General features: G+C 39.7%; 1 protein-coding gene across 21 annotated transcripts in view; it reads right to left on the bottom strand.

Annotated features, from left to right (window-relative positions):
* The window catches only part of EPB41L2 (erythrocyte membrane protein band 4.1 like 2), a 215,324-nt gene that overhangs the window by 117,921 nt on the left and 69,772 nt on the right, over nt 1-27,631 (bottom strand). For 2 of the 21 annotated variants that reach the window (XM_079938900.1, XM_079938898.1), the window contains one exon: nt 14,800-14,902. The exons of 16 other annotated variants lie outside the window; for them this stretch is intronic. The gene's annotated coding sequence lies outside the window, so the exon portion shown is untranslated. Of the gene's footprint in view, nt 1-14,799; nt 14,903-16,608; nt 22,769-27,631 lie in introns of those variants that run through there. 3 more of the 21 variants (XM_079938901.1, XM_079938896.1, XM_079938899.1) reach the window with 3 other exon arrangements.

The following is a 27,631-nucleotide window of genomic DNA, read 5'->3' on the forward strand; positions in this document are numbered from 1 at the left end:
AAGTTCCCACTATTATGTTAAAAGCATTAATATCTGCATTTTCATCCTAAGCTCCATCACTCACTGCTTACTGGGTCAGACATCACGCTTAGGATTTCTGCTCCTCACAACATCCTACAGGGTAGGTATTAGTCCCACTTTGCGGTAATAAATGAAAGAGTAGAAGTTAAGTGACTTGCCCAAGGCCACTGAATGGAGGACCACACAGCTGTGCACACCTGTACTTTGTAACGCAGTCACAACTCCACTGTGTATGAAACAAGGAATCAACCAGAGCCCTTGGCTTAGTCTTCAAAGAAGATTCATGCCGGTCTGTCAAAACGACTACAGAACAACATGAATCTATTCCGTGATTTGCTATAATTAGCCCTGCCCCTCCCCCAAATAAGAAATACACCAATGAGTTCCCACCACCAAGAAAATCATATTTAAAGGTTATTACCTGGCCATGTAATCACAACTGAGCTGATGGATCAAAACCAAAGACAAGGGCTTCCCTGGTGGCACAGTGGTTAAGAATCTGCCTGCCAATGCAGGGGACACAGGTTTGAGCCCTGGTCTGGGAAGATCCCACATGCCGCGGAGCAACTAAGCCCGTGAGCCACAACTACTGAGCCTGCACTCTAGAGCCCATGAGCCACAACTACTGAGCTCGCGTGCCACAACTACTGAAGCCCACATGCCACAACTACTGAAGCCCACGTGCCACAACTACTGAAGCCCACCTGCCTAGAGCCCGTGCTCCGCAACAAGAGAAGCCACCGCAATGAGAAGCCCACGCACCGCAAGGAAGAGTAGCCCCCGCGCGCAGCAACGAAGACCCAACACAGCGAAAAATAAATAAATAAAATTTAAAAAAAAAAAAGACAAGGTGCTACTACAGACACAAAGAGCACAGGTAAACCACACCACACCACTGAGTCTCACAAGGCAGTCCTCCTCAACCACAACTGTACTTGCAAGACTTTTAAGTATGAACTTTAGAGCTGAGCAGTGCTGTCCATGCAAAGGGAAATTACAAGATAAAATACAATGGCTAATTGGATTGTAAATATTCAACAATAAGGGTAGATACAATTTATGTAAATAAGTACATTCTTAAAATAGTTTCAAGAGATCAACAGTGTTTAAATCAAACCTAAACACCATCTTCTTTGTTGACAAAATGGTTTCTTGAACAAATTACCACCATCAAGAAAACATGATTATAGCACATCAGTTTACCATAATTATCATGCCTGTAGCGCTCAGAGTTTCCAATGCGGATAAGCCTTTAAATACCACTGCCCACTAAAATGGAAACTCCTGCAGTGGAACACAAGCCCTCTACTAAAATGAAAGCCCCCTGAGGGCTGGGATCTCAGGATCTTTCTCTTTCTTTCACTGCTATGTTCCCAGCATCTAGACTGGCACATAAGGGGCACCAGAAAGATATTTACTGAATGAGTGTTGTGAGAGCATCTGGCCTAATACCCTCATTTTATCTTAACAACAAGGAAACTGAGACTCAGAAAGACTAAGAGATTTGCCTGAGATCACAAAGCCAGGTGGGCAAAGCCAAAAACAGAAAGAACTACAGTTTCCCAAACTCAAGCAATGCTCATGCTCATTCCACTAAGCTTTAATTACAAATATCTAAAATTCATCATTAGTATCGTTATATAACATACTAAGTAAAGACCTCTCTACTTATCAGCAACCAAAAAGAACACTGCTGTGAACAGCCAGCCCATTAGACAGTCATGTGGTTTTTAACACAATTACCATGTTGGCATGCTCCATCCGGATTGACAAAAGTGTTCATTATTGTAACAGCTCCGTGAGAAAAAAGCATGCATCACTTAACACACAACCAAGCAGAAAACCATCATCAGTAGAGAATCAGCACTGTTTAGGTACGGAGCTGTGTTATGAGAAACTATTCTTTTTTCTGATGCTTAAAAAAGGAGGTAAGTTCCAAGGTGCTGTCACTACCACTAGCTTAAACCACCTACCCTGTAACATTATGCTGCTGGAAAGCGCTAGCCCTTAATCAGAGCACAACAGCAAGCAAAGCCAAGCAAGAAGATACCTGCACAACTCTACACACTCATACAAAGAACTTCAAGCAAGAAGTTCATGCTAATTATTGGGTCCAGATGTTTCCTTAAAACCTTGAGAGAACCAGTGCTACTCTAAGAGACCTCACTGTGAATAAAATCCCTGAACAGGGTAGGTGCTGCTGCCAGCTGAGCGGCTCCCATCCTCTGCTGAGATCACAAGCAACAGGAGGTCTTTGATTTCTATCAACAGAGCTCAATCCATTCGTTAGGGGACTGAAGATTTACAAAAGGGGGAAATACGCATTTCTAAACTTGAAAATGCAGGTATGGAGAGAGGCTTTCCTTTGAGTTTTGAGGCAGGAACAAAATTGTGTGACAAATAACAATTAAACTTAAAAAATACTGGCAACGTGTACACAGTTCCAATTCGGTCATTTTCCACTCTGACAAATCCTGTTTTTATCCGTCGTGTGACCGGGCAGAGGATATGGTGAGCCACTTTCTGATACCTACGATCACTTGCTTATGTTCATCTCCCCAAACAGACTGTAACCCAAGAAAAGGGCTTTTAATAGCCCCACGACCTTCCCTTAAAGCGCTGACTGTGAGAGAAACAAAACAGCAACCCCAAGAAAGGAATGATTCAGCAACCACCTAACTCTGCTTAGGAAGTAATAAGAGTGATGCTTCTCAAATAACAGCCAACATGTTTTTAAAAAGGGAAGGAGGGGGGCTTCCCTGGTGGCGCAGTGGTTGAGAGTCCGCCTGCCGATGCAGGGGACATGGGTTCGTGCCCCGGTCCGGGAAGATCCCACATGCCGCGGAGCGGCTGGGCCCGTGAGCCATGGCCGCTGAGCCTGCGCGTCCGGAGCCTGTGCTCCGCAACGGGAGAGGCCACAACAACAGTGAGAGGCCCGCGTACCGCAAAAAAAAAAAAAAGCGAAGGAGGGAAAAGGAGGAGGAGGAAAGGGAGGAAACAGGAAAAAGAAATATCTGGAGAGGGAGAAGGAATAACAAAAACAGGCAGGCTGAGAGCTGACTGCAAGTAATTCCTCTCCCTTGTAGGTTTATTTTTCTTAAGTGTCAAAAGGTCTAGAAAATACTATATCCCATATCCAAATAAGTACAACTACATTCCAAAGGGACTGTTATGTTAGTTTAAATTATCTATATGGTGAGGATAAACAAGAGTTACTTTTTACATAACTCAATGCTGCCCACCCTAGTTACCTTAATAACACATTATATCGCTTGTTTGGTTTCTTTAAAGGGTAAAGGACCTACATAAGAGAGACAGAACTATTTCTATAAAGATATAAGCAAACATCTGGTTTAAATTAAAACCACATATACAAAAGATAGAAACTGTAGCCCTTTACTAATTCAAGTCTAGGCAGGATCGGGTTACATTCAGAGCATGAATTTTCCTCCAACCTTTCTACTTTTTAACAGAACTCAAATTTTGTTCAGCTTTTCTCACTTTTCCCGCTGCGTGCCAGTGGAGGCTGGCTCCAGGTCAGGCCACAAGGTAATGGTCTGCTGGTCTAGGGCAATCATGGTAGTTCCCCTTCCCTTTGCCAAAAAGACATGTAAAAGGTCTGCTGGTGGGGGCTCCTGGGGAAAGATTCCTCCTTCTAAAAAGAGCCATGAGACGGCCCCTCTTCTTCTTCTGAAGACTGTATACATGATTCCTAGAAAGGCTGTTACCATCTTGAATACTCCATGAGACGCGAAGGTCTAAAGACAAAGTAACATATAGTAGAGGGCATTGGCGAGAGGGTCACAGAGAAGAGGACCAGCCCACTGCGCGTGCTACACATGGCCAGGTCCAGCGTTTGAGCTTCCTGTTATGTGAGATAACATACTCCCCTACGGTTTAAACTTTAAACGATTAAGCCGGGGGTGTGGTTACTTGCAGCCACTATTAGCCTCTGTGTAACCTGAGTAAGCATTAGAAAATAAGCCCTAAGAAACTGGGAGCACATGCAGAACCATCTCAGTTAATTATTACTCCCCACTGCCTTTTACGGCCCTCACGCCTAAGAGCTATGGTTGTCGAAATGTTCCACTTTTTTCAGATGCTCAATTTTTAAAAACCTAGTATTTGAGTTAATGTTAGTGAGAGAAACCATTAATTCTTCATCCTAACAACTCTAAATAAAAATGAAACAAATTAAACTTAGAGTTCAAAGTGTAAAGTTCCCCTCCTTCATATATTGGAGAGGAGGGTATATGAAAACCAAGGCAGGGCTTCGCTGGTGGCGCAGTGGTTAAGAATCTGCCTGCCAATTCAGGAGGACGTGGGTTCGAGCCCTGGTCTGGGAAGATCCCACATGCCGCAGAGCAACTAAGCCCATGTGCCACAACTACTGAGCCTGTGCTCTAGAGCCCACAAGCCACAACTACTGAGCCAGTGTGCCACAACTACTGAAGCCCGCACACCCGAGAACCCTCGCACCGCAATGAAGAGTAGCCCCCGCTCACCACAGCTAGAGAAAGCCCGCGCGCAGCAACGAAGACCCAACACAGCCAAAAATAAATAAAAATTAAAAGAAAAAGAAAACCAAGGCATTATTCTCTACAATGTCCAAGTCAAATAACACCCAAGATAATTGCTAACAATATTATTTGTTAATAGCAAGCCCCTGCTGTTCTCATCAAGTCAAGAAAGAAATCTGTGCCAGGCAGTCTCCTCCACAAGCAACTAGGTCATCGTAGGAAGAGCTGCCCTTCCCTGGAGCTCAGTATACCAGAGGCTGTGCATAAATCGTCAAGGGTCACAATACTGTACATCATTCTCATAATCAAAATGCATATAAACCTTGTCATATGGGGCACTCTGACAGCGCACCCTCACCAAGTGACAGAGACACCCAGAACACTGCTGGCTTCATTAATCAACTATGCACACTGAGTTGTATGGTCAGAATTACTGATGAACTGCATTTGCTCAAATTCCTTCTCTCAGATGGGGCCCTGATTTTTGTAAAGGCCAGAGCTGGAGCTACATTCTTTGTGTGCGAAAGGAACTAATCTTTGGATAAAATAACATGATGATTTGGAGATGAAGTCTGGGAACTAAACAGATCAGGATTAGAATTCCAGCTCTGTTTCATACTAGCCACGTAACCACGGACAAGTTATTTAGCGTCACTGAGTCTCATCTTCCTCATAAGCAAAACAGGGATATTAATACATACCTGCCCGGTGACCCTAAGGATTAAATGAGATGCTATACATAAAGTGCCCGGCACATAATAAATTCATAATAAATGGCCGGCCACTGTCATCATATAGGGATTCTATAAAAGAAGGGACTGTATCTGTTTCTTCACTAATGGTAGTGACAGAATCAACAGTAAGGACAGAAATAACAATAAATAATGATAATATGAGCTATCGGTTGAGCAGTATTCCAGAGACTCTGCATGTCGCAATTCCTTTAATTCACAGCCCTCTGAGGTAGGAACTAAAATTACTCCCACGTTGCAGATGAAGAAGGTAAAAGGAGGATAAATAACATGAGCAGAGCTACACAACCGATAAATGGAAGAGGCAGGACCCAGACCCAGGCCAGCCAGCTCCAGAGGCTTTAGGCAATCCTGCCACCAGTCCCAAACAACTTCACTGTTCTACAACCAGCACCTAGCATAATGCCTTACAGTTCATTACTTGCTGAAAAACAAAAATCAATAAGCTATTACTACCATTTGGTAGTTTACAATCCTAAGCAACATGTTCTAATTGAGCCCCTGATAAGTTTTACCCACTTTCAGGATGTGGGTTATATCACTATCTAAGCCCCTTCTTTCAAAACAAATGTTTTTTGAGGACTTTCATAGCATACGTACCAGATATCAGCAATACAGATGAAAGAAGCCCACTCCCAGCCTAGTGGGGGACAGAGGTACCAATATTAGCATTAACATATACTTAAACCACTTGTCACTAATTCAGAAAGTTTGGTAATTTAGATTTCGAAATTAGTTTTGAAAAGCTGACATGGTTTTCTTTAAAACTACCACTGTTGGGCTTCCCTGGTGGTGCAGTGGTTGAGAGTCCGCCTGCCGATGCAGGGGACACGGGTTCGTGCCCCAGTCCGGGAAGCTCCCACATGCCCCGGAGCGGCTGGGCCCGTGCGCCATGGCTGCTGAGCCTGCGCGTCCGGAGCCCGTGCTCCGCAACGGGAGAGGCCACAACAGTGAGAGGCCCGCGTACCGCAAAAAAAAAAAAAAAAAAAAAAAAAAAGTACATTAAAACTACCACTGTCATCTCTTCAGGAAGTCACACATGGGAAAGCTTGGTTAAACACTCATAAAATACAAACAGGCATCATAATTTTTAAGGAGCACTTAATTCTCACTCTCAATTATATTTGCTAGAAACATGTTTGCTCTCTAGCAAAACTTAAGTAATTTGAATAAAAAGCCAAATAAAATAGTACTGATTATAAATTCCCTCAACATCAAAAACTCCAAAACAAATTAAGTCGGCTAGGCTGACCAACCCCCCACAAGAGGGAAAAAAGTGGCTACTGGATGAGTACAGAGTTAACAGGAAGAAAAGAAATACAAGGGACACATGAACCCATGAGAAGATGCTTACCACACCCATAGTAAAATAAATACAAGCTAAAAATTCAGAATGGAAAAATCCAAAAGCTCAGTTATGTAATCATTGATCAAGACTATGGCAACAGAGGCATTCTCAGAGAGCTACCAGTAGAAGAGTAAAATTATGTACGGATGATTCACTCTAACACTGCCTGTAACAGCAAAAGATCAATGTCCATCAATAGGTGACATTATGCTAAATTCATACGACAGAATACTGTGCAGCTATAAAGAATTAAAAAGAGGAAGGTTTCCACTCCTGTTACAGAAGTATCTCCAAGTTACCATGTTAAGCATAGAAAGCAAGATTCAGATGGCACATATGATATGCCACACCTTGTGGGTTGAAAGCAAAGCGTGTGGGAGGTGTAAATATGTGAACCCACATGCACATGTTTGCCTGTATATGCATATAGAAAATAGCAGTGATTGTGGGGAATGGCAGTTGACCCTGGGTAGATGAGGTACAAAGGAGCAGATATGGAGACAAAGTTTTCACTGAGCAGAAGTCTGCACAAACTGAAGCACAGAAACACTTTAGTAGGAAGGCAATACTTACGCATTAAAATATCTTACACATTAAGCGAACCCAGCACAAGTGGTCGGCTTCCTTGGAGACAACCCGAATGTCACACTGCCACAAGTGACGGTGTCACCTTGCCCTGTCACATAGTTCTGGCCTCAGAACAGTCTGGGTGCAAAAGCCTTCCAGTCTATTCCAGCTTAGCAGCAGCATTAAGATAACCTAAAATAAAACTCATTTCCTGGCATATGATGTTTAAGATTATCTCTATATCCTCAAAGAAACCGATTTCTGCTAACCTCCGATTCAGCATACTTCACAAACCCACCTCTTACCCGGTACAGACTGCTCTCCAAAGTGGGACAAGCTCAAAACCTAAGCTTTTAGAGCAGCCAGACACCTTTTAAGAAGTATATCAAGTATCTATTAAAAAAACAACTTATAGTTTTTCCTAATAGTTCCTTAGGAAACCTTGCTAGCTTTTTATCCTTCTTCTCCTCAGCGTGGAGTTAAAACAAAAAGCTGTCTTTTGCTAACAACTGGTGCCTATGCAGGTAGGCCAAAAAGATTATTCCTAAATTCTCTGCTGGAGGAGTTGGAACAGGGAACTTGGAAACAGATTTCTCTGAAAGTTGAGGAAATGTTTTCAAAGGAGAGTAAAACAGAATGGGAAGATTCTTACTAAATTCCTAAGCTGGTCACACACAAGCATCTCCAATCTTGGTCAGCAGTTTCCTCACTTATAGGGAAAGGCAGGAATAAAATTGGCTTGACCAGCGCAAGGATGTCATGTTTCCTGTCTACACCCCTCCCCTGCCCAGCATCTGCTCCTCTGCACCCATGAAGGGGGGAATCTTCTGTGCAGATGAGTAACTGCATGTTCCCAGTGCACTGTTGTTATGCATCCGGTGGCTTCTCGATGTCTTTTGTGATGTTTCTAGTGTTCGGGGAGCATTTATTTGGACCACCATCATTAAACAGAACATTCTAGAGAGAAGAAAAATACACTTATGTGCAGTTTCTTCTGATAATGTCATAACCAGGCTCAAAACAGAGCAAAAACACCACCAAAATTCCCTCCTGGTGGTTACAGATACCAGGGAGTATACTTTGTCTGAGCTCATCCCACAACTACCTTCTGCATGGGATCCCTACTCAGCCCCATCGGTAAACTCACTTAGTATTAACTGGTAATCTACAACCAGTCTAATACTATTTTTCTATGAATCGAACTCTAAATTCTTTAGCTAGAAAAATGACAGCAGTTCGGCAGGCTTTTCCCAAATAAGCTAACGACAAATCCACCAAGGTTAACTGCACAGGATAAATGCACAGGCTGCAGACGCTGCACTTTAATAGGTCATAAGACAAAAGCCTGTCAGACTCAATCAACTCCCCACACTATGACAAGGCCACCAGGCTGGAGCCTACACTGATCTCGCGCTTTCAAATCCTCTTCTCCATAAGCTTTGGAATGCTGCAGTTGACAGGCGTAAATATCTAAACCTTGTCAAATACAGAATTCACTTTTTAAGTTTTGGTCATTAGCTCTTCTGCCATTTTACAATATTTACAGCACTGCCAAAGAGTTATGTCAACGCATAGCATGTATTTTTAAAATATGAGACTATAAACTGAACGATTTTTCTCGCTTAGGTAAGCAGATCCCAGTGTTGACGCCAGTCTTCCAGTTGGTCAGCAGAAGGTGCCGTAGACTGTTAGCATGTGGACCCTACAAGCCTGGTATGATAAAAGCAACTTTCACCAGGCGGGAAAAGCTGTAACTACAATGGAATTACAGACATTCCATTTGGAATGCTTAAAAACTTTTTTCCCCCAAGTAGTTCTACTGTGAGCATTGGTTTAGTTCAAAACTACTCAGCAAAAGCTTCAAATAACTACTTTTTAGGTGGGGCTGGCCAGAACGAGTTTTTACTTTGGCTAAATATATTTGTTTCTTTGGAGGTAAGATTCTCAAAATTCAACATCTGTAAACGTGATTTGGTGGAGGAGTCTGCTGGAGAATACGCCAGGCATTCAACCCTTGGAATCCACCAAAAATTTCAAGCCAACAAAATGTCAAAGTTTAAAATTTCCCTTTCCAACTTTGTGATCCAGCTATGACGTTAAACTATAGGTCATCAATATACCATACAACGTGCAATGGAACACTCCAAAGGAGATGGTCCACAGGGGAGGTGCGGGTCCTATGAATGGCTGTCCAGATCATCAGCATCAACTCCACAGTCATCTATTCCCTCACCCGAGTTGCCAATAATTTGAAAAGACAATTCTTTGTTGAACCTAAAAAATAGAAAACTTAAACTTCACAAGGATACATGCACCCCCCAAAAAAATACTAGGTAATTACCTCAGTCTTATAAAAACATTCCCTGCAGTGTCAACAATAAAGAAGGAACTTACAGAGGTCATCTGGCCATCACAGTAGTACTGCTTTTCACTTTGTTAGAAAGTAGCATCAAAGCAAGGTTCTTTTTGAAGGAAGGTTGTTAGACTGGTAAAGTATATCAAGAAAAAGCATAAAGACGACTTTTTCTAAGTCTGGATGCTTGAATCTGGGCAACACGGTGAGTTTTCACATTTCTTCAATGTAACAACAGATTAAATATTCAGTAAAAGATGTTGATACCTATTATTCAATTAATATTTACTTAGGCTGTGACAGCATTAAAACAATGTACAATTCTTGATAGTTCTTAATGGCCACTCATCTGCAGATTCTAAAAACAAATTCAAATCTCTGCTAGCCACAATACATTTTTTTAATCAAAGGAGTTAATTTATAAAATGCTTCATCTTCGTGCTAATTAAATAGAAATCTATCATCCTTTAACATGTTAAAAAAAATAAACTGTACACTATTAACCTTACATATAGTCCTCACTGTGCTTTAGGAATAATTAACTTTCGTATAGTGTACTGTACCACTGAACAAATCAATTGTGAAACAGCAGGGCAAATATATAAAACCAGCTGGCTTCATTATTCTCATAGGTCAAACCTAAAAAAGCAATTATGTTAAAGATAACCTAACAAAATTTAACATTTGAATTTTGCAAATAAATGGTCTAAAAGTACATACGTACGTTTCACAGTGCTTGGTTCAAATATAACTGAATATATTCCCTTGCCAGATAGTACACATAATCAGATTCCATCTACTCTGTACATTAGTATTATCCAAATTTTCAGTCTCCTAGATACTGATAGTCCCAAAGGCAAACTTTCTTCAAAAGCAAAAACAAACAAGCATGTATCACCAAACCTAACTGCTACAACAGAAATTTCCTAAAGATCTCCCCCTTCAAATACATACTCAGCTTTTAAAAAAGTACATCGAGCCCGTTGTCTGCTGTTCCCTGTCATTAGAAGACTCGAAAGCTGATGGAAATCCAGCTTCCAACAGCTTAATGAGCAAGACCGGCCCCACCCAGGCCAGACCCTGCTGGAAAAGGGCATGCTCAGTAGAAAAGCTCAGCTAGGTTCCAAGTTACTTCATTCCTCAGCTAGAAAATCCACATGGGTCAAAGAAACAGTCATCCTCCTGCTGCCGGTTCTACCCACTAAAGGAAGAACATTTTACATAAAGAATAGTTTTAACGGTACAATTGTAATCCTATGATTATAATTGCTTACTTACTATTCTACTACTGCTAGGAATTCTTTCCTCATTTTTTTGTATCGCGTTTACATTGCTTTGGGTTTGCACCCCTCAACTTTGTTTTTATTTCGTGTCATTTTAATCCACCCATAAATAGACGCCAAAAGTACTGATACATGTGTACCACATATAGTCTAATCAGCTTTATTTATAAACTGATATATACATTTTGGTATTGAAAAACCACTCAAATATATAGATATTTCATTTTTAAATATTGAAAACTGGATTTTGATTCATTTGTAAAAGAATTTGCTTATTCACTCACAGTATTTAAATGGAGGCTCATTTTAATCTAGATTTATAGGTATCATCATATAGTTACAAAGTTGATAAAGCCCTGTTTTATTATTATACTGTCATCCTAAACTGAGCAATGATGGATACAAAAGGTAATCCTACATCCATTTGTCATAATACAACTACATATGGAAGCAAAAACTTAAAGTCACTATAGGAAATATTTTAAGATTCAGGTCAGAGAGATCTGAAAAACAACCTATCTTCCTTTATTCTACAATACCAACACACCCCCCCTTTACATTTCCGCAATTTAAATTCTGCTTGTTTTTTCCCCCAGAATAGATATTTACATTAACAAATCAGGACCAAGATAGTCAGACCCTTTATGGCTGGATCCACGTACGCATTTGTATAACTTGACCCTGCTACTGTACCACACTGCTCCCCTAACAAACAATTCTTAAGTCAATGAGTATTATATGTTCACATTAACCTACCATAGTCTTAAAAAAAAAAAAAAAAAGGTGTTTTTTATTACGAACAAAACACATTAGATACTTAAATAAACAAGATATCGCTCCTAGAGAAAAGGTAAGGTTTGCTTTACAGGAACTTAATGAAAATATGTTTCAGTAGCAGCTCTGAAGAGATTAACCTCTGTCAAAATGAACAAACATAAAACTTAAATTTAAAAAAAAAGGGCTTCCCTGGTGGCGCAAGTGGTTGAGAGTCCGCCTGCCGATGCAGGGGACACAGGTTCGTGCCCCAGTCTGGGAAGATCCCACATGTCGCTGGGCCCGTGAGCCATGGCCGCTGAGCCGGCGCGTCTGGAGCCTGTGCTCCGCAATGGGAGAGGCCACAACAGTGAGAGGCCCGCGTATCACAAAAAAAAAAAAAAAAAAAAGACATTCTATATAATGGAAGTAAACTTCACTATCCACCCACCACAAAGTTTTCACTGGTTCACAAAAGGGCAATTTGGTGAGTTTTTTAGTAGAGCCAATTTTATTCAATTCAAAGCATCTTTTATTCAGACTGTATTCCTCCTACATTGTTTAAATGCTGTATTTTTTCAATAAAAACCGCAGTAGAATGGCATTTACTTCAATATGCTTACTTGGAAAAATACTGGCTCCAAACCTTTTTCTAAAATGTATTGCTTCATAGAATGCAGAAGTCTCAGAACTACTGACATGAGCACTGGATCCAGTGAAGCTGACATTGGTAGATCTCTACAATTGTCCCAGGCATCTCTCATCACCCCTGTGCCTCCTAACTCCCCTACTTCCATCGACTGAACTGCATCTCCCCAAAATTCATGTATTGAAGCACTAACCCTCAAAGTGATAGTAGCTGGAGATGGGACCTTTGAGAGATACTTAGATTTAGATGAGGCCATAAGGGTAGGGTCATCGTGATGGAATTAGTCGCCTAAGAAGGGACACCAGACAGCTTGCTCGTTCTCTCTCGCTCTCTCTCATCTCGCCATGTGAGGACACAGAGATCAGGCAACCACCTACAAGCCAAGAAGGGGGTCCTCACCAGAAACTGACCACGCTGGTACTTTGATCTTGGACCTCCAGCCGCCAGAAGCATGAGAAACAGACTTGCTGTTTAAGCAAGAGAGTATATGGCCTTTTGTTATGGAAGCCCAAGCTGACTAAGGCAGCTACTTTCTTAATTATAGAACCCAACGCTACTGCTCAAGGTCTTCTGCTGGCTTCAATCCTGCCCATAAGACATCAGAATCTCATTGTTCGAACAAAGGTTAAGAGAATTAAGACAGAAGGTGAGTTCTGTGGCACTATGTTTTGGAAAAAGAACAAACCATTAATACAGTGGATAAAAGAGAACCCAGAGAATTTAAATGAGTTTCCAAACTCATATACCCAATAAGTGGTAGAGCCAGAATTTACACCAATTTGGTCTGCCTCAAAGCCTACTAGTGGCGCTGGTGGTACAGTGGGGAGCATAGTTACCTTCCAAAGCCAATGCACTTTTCCACCAATGCTGCATTACCTCAATTTCAACACCCTTGCTTTCCAAATGAGTAAATTAAACCCAAAGAAGTGAAATAACTTATAAATAAGGTTACTCAGTGGGTTACTGGCAGAGAAGTTACTGAATACAAACGAGGTCCAGTGTCATTTAAATTATTTCCAATAAGATTTTAAACACGTTAAAGTACATAAAATACTTATGCTGAAACATCCACAAATGTCTAAATACAAAAAAATTGTTCATATGAACGTGTATCCATTACACCTGTCTTAGAAAGATCCTAAATAGCCTCGTTTTGACACTGTTTTGTTGCTCCATTAAAAAGGGAAATTAGACGTTTATCCTCAGAATATTATATTTTAAGTATTCAAGGGAGTTGGCTGGGAGCAGGGGGGGAGGAGGGGTTTCCTACATTTGTATATGTGAGTTTGATGTGTAAACAGAATCAAACCCAGTATCATAATTTCTTGACTTTTTAAAAGTGTCCTGGGACTTCCCTGGTGGTCCAGTGGTTAAGACTCTGCGCTCCCAAGGTAGGGGGCCTGGGTTCGATCCCTGGTCAGAGAACTAGATCCTGCATGCAGTAACTAAAAGAGCCCTCACACGGCAAGGAAGATCCCACGTGCCACAACTAAGACCCAGCGCAGCCAAATAAATAAGTTAAGTAAATAAATAAATATATATATGTCCTACTTCCTGCCTTAGAGGAAAAGGAATGGAACTGAATAAGATGTGGAGGATGGAATAACCTGATGGTCACTCAAAGCTCCAAAACCATAAGGGACACAAACTCTGTGCAGAAAATAAAGTTCTCAGTGTCACAGAAAGACAATGAGGAAGATGGTTCCTTTCAGTCTCCCACCTTTATTCATCCAGCCTCCATTTGAGAAGCAATCATCATCTGTCAAACCAGAAAAAAAGCAAACACAACTTTCTGGCATAACCCTAAAATAACCTAAAAAGTACTGCAAAAAATAGAAAACCACCCCTCTGTTTCTGACTCTACTGATTTTACAGAGAATCCAACCTTCCTATATACCAATCATCATGCAAGACTATCCTTCCTGAATAAACATGGAGAAAAGTTTTACGACTCTCTCAATCTGGATGAACTTCAACTGGTCTATGGAATTTTCTAACAGTCCACGTTTCGTAGGATCATTGCTATCTGGTGTCAACAAAAGAGAAAAAAACAAACCAAACAAAAAACAAAAAAACAAAACAACCACTACACTACTTCCACGGCTATGCCGAAGTTATCTTTTGACCACACACCAGCGCGGTTTAACTTCTCTCAGGCTCTAAACCCAGAATAATTTGCACAACTGCACATGAGCCATTCACAAAGTCTCTTTCCTACCCCATTTTGTAAAATGTAACATTAGAAAGTATTACAGATTTATGAGACTCTGGGAAAGAAAAGTTCTGTATGACCCCAGATTTTTACAGGGGGTTTGGAGAGAGAGCAGGTACAGGAGGGAAGAAAAAGAATAAAGGGATGGCGGTTGGGAATCTCTAAAAAAAAGTTAATGTTTTGAAACCATCTAAAAAGTGTTAGGACAAAGCAATAACTAATCCACCCCCCCTTTTTTTTTTAACTTCAAAACTCAAAAGCATCACTATTAGAATTACACATTCAGACCAGTACAGTAATCCAGCATTTACTTTAAAATGTATTATTTTCATTCCACTTACGTCTAAGAAACATTTGCTGAGTTCCTCCTTCACTCCAGACACTGGTCTAAGCCCTTAGGACTGGAAAGTTCTTCCCCACACCAGCCCTCAGGGAATTCACAGTCTAGCAGGGAAGACAGATATATAAACAAATAATTATACCACATGTGATAAGGGCTATAACAGAGGTACAGGAAAGACACAGCAAAGTGGACAATTCCCTTGGGGAGGACAAAGAAGGCATTACGGGATTACAATGTTTAGGCTCATTCGTCTCACATTTAAGATGAACAAATGCTACGGCTAATAACGTGGTAATGACCCTCCTTGCCTTACAGATTAAAAAATAAAAGTACTTATCACAAAGCCCGTCACATGCAAAGCAGAAACAAAGATCATACTAGCACCTGTGCAACACCCTACATATGACTGAGCAAAATGGGGTTCTTATAGAATAAAGAAATATAGAACCAAAAGAGATCTCAGCATTTATGTACCTCTAGTTCTTGCCTTTCATACACGGGGAACCTGAAACCCAGAAGTTAGGTTACTTGTCGAGGTTACACAGTAAGTCAGGAGCAGAACCCAGACTAGATGTCAGATTCTGCCTAATAATTCCATTGCCTTTCCCTATTGCAGACTGCCCTGCCCGGATGTGAAGGAAAGGGACGAGACACTGTTGAGGAGACAACCAGCAATAGAGACCCTTTATGGCTGTCCAAGGCCCAGAAGAAACAGAGAGCCCTGATGCTAGACATCCAGCAGACCCCAAAAGCTCCCCAACTCTGCCCCACCCTCTAGACCCAAGAAAAATCCTACACCTTCCCACTCCCCCCAAAATTATGTTTCCGAAATAAAGAGGTCATTGCCGAGAAATTATTTACTCTTCCCAATCTGCAGCAACATTAAATTCATGCTCCAACAGTCTGGACGTATCTCCATGTTGTCACTTAGCTAACGAAGTCTGTAAAACGAAGGTACCAGGAGATAACCTGCCAATATAATTGGATTCTTGTGAGCATCACAGGATAGCCACCACAATAGCTACCGGTAAAGTGCAAAATGCTAAATGAATGCAAATTACTATTAAACACAGAATTTCAATCATCAAAAACATTCATCTAGGCTTTCTCCTCAAAATGGTTGAATATATCATTACATTTATTCTTACAAGTCAAATATTAACCTATAGTAATCTTCGACCATTTATTTAGGTTTTTTACTCAACTTGTAGAAGGAAAACTGTTCCCCCACCCTAATCTACCCTCCATCATTTCCCTTCTTTTCTTTCTTTCCCTTTAAAATGGCCACTACGATTTCCAAGACTCCCTACTAGAACCACATAAACATCAAACCTGTCAACACAAGTTCTTTTCAAAAACATGTTGTAGAAAGTTGAACACTTGAGACAAGCCGGGGAAATGTTAAGGTGTATGCAACATGCAGTGCACAGCTACACGTCATGCCCTAGGGAGGTACAACCCCATCTAGGGGTCTCCTCCTCACTTCACCTGCATCATAGCCAACCTTCAGCCTGATATCTGCCATCTACATGGTTTGGGCACTTGTCTGAGAATCCAGTGTACTTCCAACCCTCCACACCTTTATTAGCTCCATAATTTGAAACCATAGCTCCACTCCTTTCTTTCCGTAGCTTCATCTTTAAAACTTACCCCTCCGAACTTGGATTATGAAAGAAAACCCTAAGCACAAGTGCTAATACATTCTCAAGCCACAGCCCCTGCCCATCCAAAACAATAAACCAAGATACAACATTTATATTTACAACATAAACAATAAACAACATTAAGCTAGAGTATTCACCATTACCTGTGCCTATGAGATCTTGAATTCTGTACTTTTAGGTTTTGCTAAGATCTGTTCATCCAATGAGGAACTGCTCTTCGCCTACTGATAGCTGCTGACAATACACACCTGTGTAAAACTTGGCTCCAGCAGCGCAAAAGAGTATTTAAATAAATAACTATATCCCAAAGAGAATAAGAGCTAAAATATAGGCATAAACATTTCAACAATACAACTGACTTGACGAGGGAAGCACCCCGAGGTGACATTTGAGCTGACCTTGAAGGAGAAGGGGGAGCTTACTGGGCCGATTGTAAGCGGGTAGAAGCACACCCCTCACCATTGGAACACTAAGTGAAGGGCACGGAATCATGAAAGATAAAAGCACTGCAGGGTTTCCCTGGCGGCACAGTGGTTGAGAGTCTGCCTGCCGATGCAGGGGACACGGGTTCGAGCCCTGGTCTGGGAAGATACCACATGCCGCGGAGCAACTAGGCCCGTGAGCCACAACTACTGAGCCTGCGCGTCTGGAGCCTGTGTTCCACAACAAGAGAGGCCACGATAGTGAGAGGCCCGCGCACCGCGATGAAGAGCGGCCCCCGCTTGCCGCAACTAGAGAAAGCCCTCGCACAGAAACGAAGACCCAACACAGCCAAAAATAAATAAAGAATTATTTTTAAAAATAGACTACTGTGTAGATAATTTAAAAAAAAAAAAGAAGAAGAAGAAGTTCAGGTTGCGGGAAGATATATATGTACCAGAGATGTTCTGGTTGTTTTGTTTGGTGCAGGCTTTTGGTAGGAAAGACAAAGTAGGGAAAGGTTTAAGATACAAAGGAGAAAAAGGAAAATGAACGTCAGGTAGTTTAGAAGAGAAAGAAAAACGATCAAAACCTCGAGAGAAGAGTTTAGTCTTGGACAGCAGGAGGGACACCTCTAGCCTGGAGACCAAAGAGAAGGTAACTGGAAATATACATGGGCTGGAAGAGGAAGAGGTTTAAGAAAGCTAGAAAGACAGCAGTGCACCTGGAGTCCTACTCTCCTTCCCAAATAACTTTGATAACTTTGGAGCATTTAAAAGAGGGGGAAAATAAAACAAGACAAGAGAAAATATAGTCAATCTCCTAAAATACATTCATTAATAATTCTCTTAGCATTCATGTCAACATAGGATTCAAGACGGGTTAAACTGAACAATTTTCAACATGACAAGTTATTGGCATTGTAAACATTTCAAACCTTGGCGTGCCCCACATAATCTGCTATCTTCTAATATATAAACTGATTTGTAAATCAACATCTATTAAATTACCAAGAATATAATAAAATGAGTGCTATCTTCGTATCTTCTGTATAGAGGCAGAAAAAGAAGCTAAAAAATAAGTCACTGAAATCACAAGGTTTGGAGAGGGGTATTTTGTTTTGCTTTAATTATAGCATGTGCCAAGGGCTTGGCTAAATCTATTTTACAAGATACAATAACTATAACTGTAATTCCTATTCTCAAACTGTGAAGCCTATGTCTCAATAAGATGTCAGTTTAAAAGACAAGACAATAAAGACCACGGTCACCACCAGAACCCCATAAGAATATGTGAAAGCTTATAAAACAAAACTCCTTTTATAGAGTTGAATCCTTTCCAGGGTGGGTCTTTAAGACATTCTGACAGTACACACAAATACTATCTCTGGAACAAAACCAAAAAGGCACAGCTGCAAGACATCTTCCACTGCAGTTATAACTGACTCAATAGCAGTCCTTCCTTTGAGCAAGAGAGTCTATGAAAGCCAGAAGCAGAGCTATTTTCCCCTACAAACTGCTTAGTAGAATCACTTTCTCCTGATCCAAAATTGTAGCTTTATTAAAAAGCTAAAACAGACAACATGCAAGTACAACTTCATAATAAATTTATAAAAGAAAATATAAATAAACCTTGAAAAAAGTATCTATATATGGTTTCCATTAAGAAAAATCCCCAACTGAACCAAAACTATCCTATAATACAAGGATATACACATTTTTTAAATTACAACCCATCACCATCACAAACAGGAAATTTGGATTTGCCTTAACAGAATTTTTTCCCCAAATCTCTAAGGAGTAGCAGTGACCAAAAAAATTTAGATGATTAGTGTTAATATTCTCAATACTGACTTGAACTTTTGATATCTGGATATTTGTGACAGCTAAGAATAAAAAAGTCAAAGACCTTTTGAAATCAATTAGGTATAACCCCAACATAAGAAAAACAATTCAAGTAACCAAATCAATACTTTATTTGTGATGCTTTCCAAGCTGGAGTTTTGACTACGTTTCTATAGCAACATCAACAAAATACTCTTATACAAATATGTCTGCACCCAAGATGAAAACCACTAACCACTTCTCTAGTTCATTCTTACTGGCTTCCAACCAAAACAAATCAAGAAAAAAAAAAAAATCAGCCTTCCTAAACTTCATTCCAGAAACTTCAAAACCTAAGGCTTAAGTATGTAACAGTTGCAGTTAACCACAACTGTGAGATATTCTCAAATTCTTCAGAAGGGAGGTTAATGACAGAAGGTATAATTTTATTACTTTTCTGACAATAACACATTAGGAACAACAACAGAGATGAGAGTGGAAGAAATTACTAACAAATGACTTACTTGGAAAATTATCTAAATTCTAGAGAAATAGAACACTGAAAACTGTGCCAAAATGTAAAGCAAAGAAGTCAATATGCTAAAGCCACGAGATAAGCAAGTTTCTCTGTGTAAGTTTCAGATATGCTTTCAAAATCTCTTTTGTTGGAATTGTTTTGAAGTAAACAAAATATTTTACTGGGATTAACAGGCCTGCCTATTTTGTGAGCAAGCTCTCTGCTGAGTTATTTACAAACACCCTTATTTATGCCTCAAAACATCTCTGCACAGTAATTATTATCAAGTTCATTTTATACGTCAATAAAGTGAGGCTCAGAGAAATGAAATAACTTCCCTTAATAAGCATGGAATGCAAAATACTACAGTAGTTAATCGTCAGTCCTGGAGTTAGACAAACCTGAACCTGGATTGTCAATCCTGGAGGTAGACAAACCTGAACCTGGATACTGGCTTAACCTCCAATTACTATGTAGGAGACAGATGCCTCAGGTTTGAAGCCAATTCTATTTTATCTTAAATCAATTAGGTACAACTCCAACACATTATACATTCTTTACATTACAACACAATGCTCATGCAAATTCCCAGCTATACTTCACTAAATACCAAAATGCAGCCTTTACATGAACAGCCTCACTACCTATGCCTCACATTTGCACGTGGGCTTCACACAGGACTTTACTCAACTGTTTCTACTCTAATACAATACACTCTCTTAAAAAATATTTTTTAGAACTACATAAGGAAAACTGTAAAGCACAAGTGAAAATTCTGGATCTTTCTTCCAAACACATACATATAACTCAACAGATACTTACCTGGCACATAATGTTAATGGCTAGGTATACCATATCATGCCTTTCTTCAAAGCTCTGAGAACTATTTGGGAAGACCAGAGAAGTGCAAATGAAAAGCCATCCCTATAAACTTGTGAGTTAACTGTAAATACATAAAGTATAATGCCTATGGGCACTACAAACACATATATCAGATTTCCCAAAGCAGTTCTGATTTCAAATATTCCGTCCCATTCTTCTAAGGAAACTTACACATTCCAGATCACGCATAACAACTTTTTAAGTGAGATAACATAACCATCTAATGTAGGGATTTGGGACTAAGAAAACTGCAGGCTAGAATGGTAAATAGAAAAAATTTGAACAGAACTTTGCAAGAAAGGACAGATTGTCCTCGATGGGAAAGAGAGACAGGGACATTCAAAATAGGCGAGAACAGTCCTTGGGCAAGTGAAGCAGCAAGATGCCCAAGATATTCTGGAGGTCTGGGGAGGCAGTGAGCAGGGCAGTGGGTTGACTACTATCACTGGATCAGTCACATACAAAGGTAAGTCAGAGGTAATGTTGAAATATGATAGCTGGGAAGACTGTTGAGGGCTTTGAAGACCAGTATAAGGACTCTAGGCTAAAAAACATAGGTCACCTCGCCTAAAGTTTTGTTTTGGTAGTGTTTTTTTTGGGGGGGGGGGGGGTGGTAATAGTTTTATTGAAATACCATACAAGTTACCCACTTTAAGCTTACAAGTCAATGTTTTTTAGGATACTCAGTTGTGCAAACATTACAACGAACAATTTTAGAACATTTCATCAACCCAAAAAGAAACCCCAAACATCCCAACTCATTCTATGAGGCCTGATACCAAAGCCAAACAAAGATGTCACACACAACAAAGATGTCACACACAAAAAAGGAAACTATAAACCAATATTCCTAATGAATATAGAGGCAAAAGTCCTCAACAAAATATTAGCAAACCAAATCCAGCAAGATATTAAAAGGATCTCACACCATGAGCAAGTGTAATTTACTCTAGGAATACAAGGGTGATTCAACATGTGAAATTCAATCAATGTAATAAATCATATTAATAGAAGGAAGAAAGAAATACATGATCATCTCAATAGAGAGAAAAAGTATTTGACAAAATCCAACATCCTTTCATGATAAAAAAACACTCAAACTAAAAAAATTAAAGTAAAAACAAATAGAAATAATAAAAATTGAAGGAAACTTCCTCAACATGACAAAGGTTATCTAAAAAAACCCCACAGCTAACGTAATAGTAAATGGTGAAGACTGAAAGCTTTCCCCCTAAGATCAGGAACAAGACAAGATGCCCCCTCTCACCACCTTTCATCATTCTATACAATTTTGTACTTTAAAGTTCAAGCCAGGTTCCAAAAAAGAAAAGGTCAAGCCAGGGCAAATAGGCAAGAAAAATAAAAAGCATCCAAATAGGAAAGGGAGACATAAACTATCTCTATTTGCAGATGACATGACTGTATAAATAAAAAATCCTAAAGAATCTATTTTAAAAAGCTAACAGTAGTTCAGAAAAGTTTCAGGATATAAGATCAATATGCAAAAACTCAGTCACATTTCTATACATAAGCAATAAAATCCAAAAATAATAACTCCACTTAGCATCAAAAAGAATAAAATACATGGGGTAAATTTAGCCAAGGAAGCATAAAACTTGTACACTGAAAAATACATAACATTGTTCAAAGAAATCAAAGACGTAAATAAATCCATGTTTATGGATTCAAAGATTTAATATTGTTAAGATGGTAATAATCCCCAAACTGACTGACAGATTCAACGTAATCCCTATCAAAATTCCAACGGCCTTTTTTTTACAGAAATGAACAGGCTAATCCAAAAATTCATATGGAATTGCAAGAGTCCAGACAGCCAAACTAATCCTGAAACAGAAGAACAAAGTGAGAGGATTCACACTTCCTGATTTCAAAACTTACTACAAAGCTAGAGTAATCAAAACAGTATGGTACGGGCAATAAGGCTAGATACCAGTCATTGAACAGAATTGAGAGTCCAGAAATAAACCCACATATCTATAGCCAACTGATTTTGACAAGGATGCCAAGCCCATTCAGTGGGGAAAGAACAGTCTTTCCAACAAATAGTACTAGGACAACTCGACATCCAAATGTAAAAGAATGACTCTGAACCCCTATCCCACACTATATACAAAATTTAACTCAAAATGAACCGAAGACTTAAAATGTAGGAGCTAAAATTATAAAACTCTTTAAAGAAAAAGAGGTGTACATCTTCATGACTTTGAATTTGGCAACACATTCTTAAATATGATGCCTAAAAAACAAGCAACAAAAGAAAAAAACATATGAATTGGACTTCATCAAAATTAAAAACATTTGTGAGTCAGAGGACACTATCAAGAAAATGAAAAGACAATCCACAGAATGGGAGAAAATAAATGTAAACCATCTGTTCAACTAGGGTATCTAGTATGCAGAATATATAAAGCACTCTTACACCTCAACAACAAAATGACAAACAACCCAACTAAAAAATGGGCAATGGACTTGAATAAACATTACTCCAAAGGACATTTCTCCAAAGAACATATACAAATGGCCAATCACTGTAGGAAAAGACGTTCAACATCATCAGTCATTAGAAAATGGAACTAAGAACAAGGTCCTACTGTATAACACAAGGAACTATATTCGATCTTATAATAAACCATAATGGAAAAGAATATGAAAAAGTATATATAACTGAATCAGTCTGCTGTATAGCAGAAATAAATACAACACTGTAAATCAACTATACTTCAATAAAATAAACTTTTTTTTAAAAAAGAAAAAGAAAATGGAACTAAGACCACATGGAGATTATCTCCTCAAATCCACTAAAATGGCTATTGAAAAAAACAAAAGAAAGAAAATAACAAGTGTTGGTGAGGATTTGAAGAAATCAGAACCCTCATTAACTGCTGCTAGCGGGAATCTAAAATGGTACAGCAGTTTCAGAAGAGGAGGGGGAATGAGGTGTGATTGCTTTAAGGGATACAGGGTCTCTTTTGGGGGGATGAAAATATTCTGAGATAGTAGTGATGGTTGCACAACATTTTGAATATAATAAAAACCACTGCACTGTATACTTTAAAATGGTGAATTTGTTATATCACTTTAATCACTTTTTTTTTAAAAAAGAAAAGAAAAGAAAGAAACCTTGTACTCTTCAGAAATAAAGAAACCTTGTACTCTCAGCCCCAGGCAACCACTAATCTATTTTCTGTCTCTATAGACTTCACTATTCTAGACATTTCACATAAATGGAATCATATCATATACAGCCTTTGGTATCTGGCTTCTTTCTCTTAGCATACTATTTTCAAGGTTCATCCAAGTTGTGTATGTATGTGGTATGTATCAGTACTTCATTCCTTTGTATGCCCCAATAATATTACATTTTATGGTTATAGCACATTTTTGTTTATTCATTCATTAATTGATGGGCACTTGTATTGTTTCTGATTTTGGATTATTATGAATAATGCTGTTGTGAACATTCATGGTACAACTTTTTTTTTTTTTTTTGCGGTACGCGGGCCTCTCACCGCTGTGGCCTCTCCCGTTGCGGAGCACAGGCTCCAGACACGCAGGCTCAGCGGCCATGGCTCACGGGCCGAGCCACTCCGCGGCACACGGGATCTTCCCGGACCGGGGCACGAACCCGTGTCCCCTGCATCACCAGGCGGACTCTCAACCACTGCGCCACCAGGGAAGCCCCCATGGTACAACTTTTTGTGTGGACATATGATTTCACTTCTCTTGGGCATATACCTAGGAGTAGAATAGCCAGGTTAAATGATAGCTCTGTGTTAAGGTTTTTGAGGAACTACCAGACTGGCTTCCAAAATGGCTGCACCATCTGACATTCCCACTTGCAGTGTACACGGGTTCCAATCCCCCCAATGTTTGGCTGCGGCCAAGCAGGATAACCACCAAATGTTGCTTGAAGATAAATCTGGGGGCCCTGAATTGGAAAGGAGAGATAGTAGAAGCAGGGACAGTCTAAATGGAAGGCTACATAAAAAGGTTCATGAAGGTGAGGGAAACAGGGAGAAGTTGGTCACAGGGTACAAACTTTCACTTATGAATAAGTTCTGAGAAGCTAGTGTACACCACGGTGACTACAGTTAATAACAGTGTACTGTATACATGAAATTTGCTAAGACAGTGGGTCTTAAGTATTCTCTCGCCAAAAAAACATAACTGTGAAGTGATGGATGTGTTACTTTGATTTTAGGAATCATTTCACAATGTATACATACATCAAATCATCATGTTGTACACTTTCAATATATTACAATTTTGTCAATTATACCTCAATAAAGCTAAGAGAAAAACAGACTTGTGTGGAAGCAGCAGTAGCAATGATGAATAAAGGACTGATATTTTAAAAGTTTCAGAGAAAAAAATCCATAGGCATTGATGTCTAAATAGACAGTAGATAAAGAAGAGGCACAACTAAAAAATAATGCCAAGCTTTCCAGCTCAAAAGACTGGAAGGTTCAAGATTTTGGAACTTTTAGGGACACTGAGTTTGAAGTGATGATGTGACATCTAAGTTCCTGGAGAGGATTCCAAACATCAAAGAAAGAGATGATGATTTGGGAGAGAATAACCCTACTTCTAGCATTTGTTACTATTATTAATCTTCTACCTTAGTTCCAAACAAGTGACTATTCTTGAAAGTTTTGGTAATACAGTAATAGAGAAAAAAGCATCTTAAGAGCTAGGATTTCCTTAAAAAAAAAAAAAAAAAAAACTTTTTGACTGGCAGAGCATCCAAAAGGGCTAGAACTAAATAAAAGTCTGCATAACAAGAATGGAGTTCAAGGTACTATAACAACCAAACATGGCAGATGGAATCTACCTACTCAAGCAGATACAGCATCACCTACATGTGTTCTATGAGGAAATATTCAAAAGGAAGTCTCAGTATATTAGGTTAATCTACCTAAGGAACACTGGCTACAAACCAGCTCAACAGGGCAAGATAAGTGCTAAGAAAGAAAAGATAGGAAACCCCGTATCAGATTATTCAGGAATTATTCATTCATTCAGCAAATAATTAAGAGCCCATTGACTGTCAAACAATTGTGAACACAGACGTGATAACTGCCTTTGTGGAGCTTATAACCTGATGAGGGAGAAAGGCAAAGCAAAGTCAATCGGAGAGGGGGGAGGTTATCTAAACAGGGAGGAGAGGGCCCAGTGGAAGGAAGAACCATAGAAGGAAAGATACCCAGAGGAAGCTATATCTAAATGAAGACTTGAGAGTAGAATACTGCTGGCAACATGCACATAAGTCTAGACATGAGAGAAAACCTGACATATGAGCAAGGAAACCCAATTAGTAAGTTAAAATCTAGAACAGCAAGAACCTCATAAGGTAAAAGCTACGTCACAAAGTTTGAGCCTCTTCTGAAAAGCAAAGTGGTACCATGAAAGAATTTTAAGCAGAAAACTAAAAGGACTTTAAAGCTACTATTCTCACTACAACATGAAGAACAAAAATTTTCTTAAACTAGAGGGGAAAAAAAAAAACCCACGAAGACCAGACAGAACATTACATATTTATCCAGACAAGAAATGATAGCTGTATTAATGTTTAAAAAATAAAATATTAACAAATGGGTAGCCACAGTCTCTGCTCCCTCTCCCTCAAAAAGAATTCTGCCATTGTAATTTCAATTCTGAAAGCAACTTGACTGATATACTGTGGGATGGGCTCAATGACTATAGAAAAGAATAGATCTACAAAGAACACAGGGGAGACTCAAACTGTAACTGAGAGAGTTGGTGTTTATTGTTTGGGAGGAGACTGGCTGAAGGGAGGGAGTATGAGGGCTGGTTTTAAACTGTGATGAGGAAGAATCAGAAAAATTCATAAAGTGATGAAAAGAATTTTTAAGTTTTGCTGTTATAATGGAACCACCTTTTGGTTTTTCAAGAAACCAGAGTAAAAACGTAAGTGGTTTGTCAATTCTTTGTCAATGTTGAGACCTGTGTTTCTTTGGCTACCAAAGTTAAAACTGGACCATGAGGGCTTCCCTGGTGGCGCAGTGGTTAAGAATCCACCTGCCAATGCAGGGAACACGGGTTCGAGCCCTGGTGCAGGAAGATCTCACATGCTGCGGAGCAACTAAGCCGTGCAACACAACTACTGAGCCTGCGCTCTAGAGCCTGCAAGCCACAACTACTGAGCCCGTGTGCCACAACTACTGAAGCCCGCATGCCTAAAGCCTATGCTGTGCAACAGGAGAAGACACCGCAATGAGAAGCCCGTACACTGCAATGAAGAGTAGCCCCCAAGCTTCCCTGGTGGCACAGTGGTTGAGAGTCCGCCCGCCGATGCAGGGGACACGGGTTCGTGCCCCAGTCCAGGAAGATCCCACATGCCGCGGAGCGGCTGGGCCCGTGAGCCATGGCCACTGAGCCTGCACGTCCGGAGCCTGTGATCTGCAACGGGAGAGGCCACAACAGTGAGAGGCCTGCGTACCGCAAAAAAAAAAAAAAAAAAGAGTAGCCCCCACTCTCCACAACTAGAGAAAGCCCGCGCACAGCAACGAAGACCCAACACAGCCAAAAATAAATAAATAAATTTATTAAAAAAAAAAAAAAAACTGGACCATGAGAGAGCTTAGCTTTGTGCACGTTATAGTATCTGAATAGAGAAGGTGTTAGTGGAAGGAATGGATAAATTCAAGAAATATTCAACTGGTAGAATGATAAGAATTTGGCAACACGGGAGTCAAGAAAGAGATAAAGAAAGAGCAATTAATTAGGCAGCAATGTCATTCACTGAAATAGTTAACAAAGGAGGAACAGAGGGTTTGGAGACAAATTAATGAGTTAATTTAAATTAGTTAACAAACAAAGAGGTATAAAGGAATAAGTCAATAGTGAAGATAAAATGGACTCGAAGAAAAATACTCAATCCAGAGGAAAGCAGGAAGAGAAAAAGAAAGAACAGATGGGACAAACAGAAAACAAAGAGCAACGTGGTACTGGACAACACCACCAGCAATTAGATGAAATGTAAACGGCCTAAATGCACCAATTAAAAGACAGATTGTCAGAGTGGGTAAAAGTAAGACCCAATTCTACGCTGTGTACAAAAAAATCTACTTTAAGTACAAGGACTGGGAACAAGAGAAATGGCATGAAGAAGCAAAGTGTGATTTGTACAGAATGAATTGTGATGGCAAATCAAAGAGATGGCCCTAGACAGCAGAAATGAGGTGCTCTGTTTACTATAAGATTAAGGGGGGGGAAAGTCTAGAAAAAGAATTCATAACACTATAAATAACTGTGGTCCATATACTATGTTAGGGTGTAAGTAAACGTCCTGAAGGTGCTTAAAACCTAATTATACATGTAAATTTTTGTTACTAAACTGGATAATCTTGGCTCAAAGTCCATGACGTGGAAACACCAGCAGCTTTGAACCTAAAATATGTCCATTTGAAGGCTGTGGTACTCCTTTCCTACCTTATTTCCACTTTCCCTTTCTATTAGCTAACCTAGTAGAACGGGCATTTC

The sequence above is a fragment of the Stenella coeruleoalba genome, assembly GCF_951394435.1.
Source record: "Stenella coeruleoalba genome assembly, chromosome: 12".
Lineage (NCBI taxonomy): Eukaryota > Metazoa > Chordata > Mammalia > Artiodactyla > Delphinidae > Stenella > Stenella coeruleoalba.